Source organism: Pristis pectinata, chromosome 12 (assembly GCF_009764475.1).
Source record: "Pristis pectinata isolate sPriPec2 chromosome 12, sPriPec2.1.pri, whole genome shotgun sequence".
NCBI lineage: Eukaryota > Metazoa > Chordata > Chondrichthyes > Rhinopristiformes > Pristidae > Pristis > Pristis pectinata.
In genome coordinates, this window is record NC_067416.1 from 13,523,889 (window position 1) to 13,528,747 (window position 4,859).

Sequence of the window (4,859 nt, forward strand, 5' to 3'; positions counted from 1 at the left end):
CTAGGTTCAAACCTGACCTCAGGTACTGTCTGTGTGGAGTTTGCATGTTCTCCCTGTGGACTTCCCCCCAGGCGCTCTGATATCCACTCACATCTCAAATATGTGCCAGTGAGAGGGTAATTGGCCCCTGTAAATTGCCCCTAGTGTGTAGGTGAGCAGTAGAATTTGGAAGGAGTTGTGAGGAAAGTAAAAATGGGATTAGTATGTGATTAGCACACATGGGTGATTGATGGTCAGCACAGACTTGGTGGGCTGAAGGGCCCATTTCCATGCTGTATATCTCTGTGACTATGAATCTATAACTATGATCCAGTTCATTGAAGAAATTTAGTGTCGTCGAGGTCAGTGAATATGTTCTCTACTCCTTTCCCCCACAATGCATCAGCAGCCTCATGAACTACTCAATGAAGTACAAGCCCCAACAATTAACTACCAACAATTGATTAAGCAGGATTCAGATACAATATACCCCCTCACACCCTGACACATTTACTGTTACTGAAACTCTCCATATCTATTTCTCATAGATTCAGCACATTAGCAGCTATTTAACCATGGCAGGGACATCAGCCAGCACATTGTATGATACTCACTGGCACATTTCCTTTCTCGAGAAGGACAACATGGCATAAGTTGCCAGCAACAGCAGCAGAGCAGTAAAGTCAACATCCATCCACAGCTCCCACCCTGGAGGAGAGAGTACCCATTATTATTGCAAAAGCTGTAACCAGAAGCTGTGTTGAAGATAACATTATGTTTATGAATAATCTTCCTTCTCATATTCTACTAACCCCTCCTTCACAATCCTGTTCATAAGGTGATAATTGGGGTCTCCACTCTTCCCCACTGAATGAAGTCATCCACCAATCATGGTACAGCAATGGGACCTTTTATAAGAGCTGTAGGACAAGAAAAGTACAAGGAAGAACAGGCAGAAGGGTGATTAGTTGATGGTTATTTGTTTCTTTGGTGAAGTACAAAAGTGGTGTGGAATGTGGGAAATGTGGTCTGATACTCCATGGTTTTGGAGAAACCAAGATGATTAGATGCAGAAGATGGTAAAATGGAATTTGAAATGGATGTAGTTTCAGAGAAACCAGTCCCAGTCCCTAATATGATTCCAGTCCCTAACTTCCGATTTAGAAAGGTACTGCGGCCACTGATTTCTACTTTCCTTCTCTGCTACCTCCTGTTCCTCTTCTCCCTCCTCCTCTTTCCTCCACCTCTTCTCTCTCCTCTTTCTCTAACAACTCCTGTTACTGTGCAGCTTCCTCATGTTAACAAGCTGCTGACTAGGGCGGAGCTCGCACGCACTGCACCAATCTGGTCACCCAATCTGGACTGTATTGGAGGGTTCCTCCGGCGTGGTCCAAGCAATGCTAGAGTGGCTTCAAGATGCCGACCGTGTATTCAGTGATGCTCTGAGCTGCTACACGTTTCCCATCCTGAGAGGGAAATTGAGAGAATGGGTGGTGGTGTGAATGAGATATGTGATCAGGAGAAGGAAGGAGGTGGTGAGAAAGGTAGGGCTGGCCCTCACTGGTAGAGATGGAAGGAGACTGGAAAAGAGAGAAGGAAGAGGACATCTGTGAAGTGTGAAGCAAATGGGTGGAGTGAATTGTTCATGGAGAGAGCCAGAGACGGGTAATGTTTTGGAGGTCAAAATAGGCATTCTTGATGATGAGGTATATAGATTAAGTATTCAATAGAATACTGAAAGAAAATAAATTTGCTAGATGTATTCAGACCTACACTGTGTCAGCAGCGGTGTTCCCGACCTTCCTTACTTATTGTGGCATCTGTTACAAGAGCACAGACTTGTTTGTTTTGAATAAAGGTAGATTGGATTAACCTAGGAAAATTGGCTCTGGTTCAAGGTACACATCAACTGAAAGAAGTTGATTGATTAAGTAAAATGCTAAAGAGCATTGCGTCAGTATTGAGATGAATTTTCCAGTAAGGATGTCCAATCAGAAGGAGCGGGTATGACTTTTTTCCCCACATAATTAAATAAATCTCCAGGACTACAATTTCCCAAATCTGCTGTCTGTAAGAAGGAACCTTTTACATGTGAACCTGGTGCTTGCTAGCTTTTAACTATTCTTCCCCTGACTTTCACTTGGATAACAATTTATTTCTTACATGAAACAGTGAATCAGAATTAAATACCAGGTACTATTTGAATAAAACCTTTTTGGTTTTGTATTAATGTTGCCTTCTTGCATTACATTATCTGTCCAATCATCTTGAGAGTTCTTTCCTGTATAAAGCCATAGTTTACGGTACAAAAAGAGGCCAGTTTTTGCTAAAACAAATGAAGGTTAAGCCTGCTACTCTTTTTCTTCCATTAGTCTTGTTCAATTCCTGCAGGTACATCTGTCCAACAAGGATCTATAGATTATGTCTGGAAACTCATTTTATTTGCCCAGGGAAGTTGATGCCTTTTGCACCAGTGTCCTAGCTGGGATGAGGAATTTGAAAAAAGTATGGACAATGAGGCTATGTAACTTATCTGAATTTACCAAACATGCAAGAAAGCAGCAAATTGTTTTTAATTAACTTTTATGGAATGATCTACATCACTTGCCTTTATCTGCTTTCTCTAGCATTTATTTCTTGACTCTCTTACATTGTTTTACCTCCCTTCATCTATATTTTTAGATCTACACGGATTTTCTGCCCTGCTTGTGCTTTTCTTTCTTCAGTATTTCCCCCCTTTTTTGGAACAAGCTGGCTACGGAGAGAATGAATGCTCTGGATACCATCCTCCAACATTCTATAGGTTCTGAAGCATCTCCTGCAAATGTGTAGCAGATGTGACTTCAGTGTTTAAGAAAAGAATGAGAGAGAACCGGGAACTACTGTTTTGTTAGCCTGACATCTATAGTTGCGAAAATGCTGCAACCTTCTATAAAGGATGTGATATCAAGACATTTCAGAAATAAAATTATGATTGAGCAGAGTCATCATCAATTTCTGCAAGGAGAATTATGTTTGACTAATTTATTGGTGTTACTTGAAGGGGTATCAAGTTGTGCAAATGAAGTACATGTGGTTTATTTGGATTTTCAGAAGGTTTGCAATGAAGTCCATACAAGGTATGAGCATGTGGAAATGGGGGAAATACACAAGGGCAGATTCAGAGCTTGTTAACAAATGGAAAACAAATAGGAATAATTGGGTTCTTCTTGGGCTGACAGCCTGCGATTGGTCGGTACCACAGGGATCAGTGCTAGGGGCCCCAACCTTCCACAATCCGTATTAATGAATTGGCTGAAGGGACCAAATGTAACATGTCCAAGTTTACTGATAAGATAAAACTAAGTGGGAATGTGCATTGTAGTAAGAACAGGGCAGATGGAGTACAATGTGTAAAAATGCGAGGTTATCCACCTCAATAGAGAAAAAAACAGAAATGCTTAGTATTTGTTAACTAGTGAGAAACTGGGAAATGTTGTTGTTCAAAGTGACCTGGTGTCCTTGTACATAAGTCATTGAAAAGTAACGTAGATGCACTGTTCAATTAGGAATGCAAATAGTATGTTAGCCTTTATTGCAAGAGGTTTTAAGTACAAGAGTAAAAATGTTTTACTAACTTTAATGGGGACTTGATGAGACCATACCTGGAGTACTGTGTACAACTTTAGTTTGCTTAACTAAAAAATAATATACTTGCTATGTAAGGGGTGCAACAAAGATTTACTCATCTGGTTCCTGGGATGGCTTATGAAGAGAAGCTGAGTGATCTAGGACGTATTCTCTAGAGTTTGGAGGAATACAAGGTGAACTTTCTAAGACATGCAAAATTCTCAGAGGGCTTCACAGGGTAGATATGAGAAGGATTCTTCCCCGGGCTAAAGAGTCTAGAACAAGGGACTGAACCTAGAAGAAACTTCTTGGAAGATGGTGTTCTCTACCCCAGAGTCTGGGAGGCTTGGTCAATGATGGCATTTAAAACAGACATTGATAGATTTCTGGATAATGAATCAAACAAGATGGGTTAGGACTGAAAAGTGGTGATGAGGTCAACTATCCATGATCTTGTTGAATGGTAGAGCTCATTTGAGGGGCAGAATGGCCTACTCATGCCCCTATTTCTTATATTCTTATGTTCATTGTCCATCCTCTGTGTATCCAGAAGTAAGCCTGTATGGGCTGTTACAGTGACTGGTATAAACTGCCCAACACAATCAGTACAAATGGGTTACATTGGTAATGTTAGCAATATGACTATACCAGTAAGAAATTTAAGTTACTTTCATCCTATGTGTATCATTGTCTGTATTTGCTTCAATAATATATCTTCTTCCCTCAAATTTGCTTGTTAAATATGATAACTAAACGTCTTTATCACTAAAGCCCTACCTTGCTGCATTAATTATAATGTTTCATTCAAATGACTAGATGATTACCTTTTGCATGTCATATAATTTTAACTTCCAGGAATAAGTCCTATTTACTGGTGATATTCTGCTGATTACATCAATGAGTTAAAGCTCTGAAGGAACTAGCTTCTTATTTGTGGAAGGTGCAATATTTGTTAGGAACTTAGTTGAGAAAAGTAGTTCACAAATAATTGTGGGAAGGAGACGAGCCTTTTGGGAAATGTGGTATTTGCCAGTTTGTCATTACGCACAGTAACGTAGAAGCTATCATTCATTCCAAGCCTTTACCTGGTATATGATCCACTCAAACCATCTTCCATTCTTCCTTATTTATCTCTATCATAACAATCATCACTTCCTTTCTTGCTCATATGTTTACAAATATCCCTCTAAGGTGCAATTTTAAAATTATTCATTCATGAGATACGAAGAAAACTGGCAAGGGATTTATTTATTACCCATTCTTAATTCCAC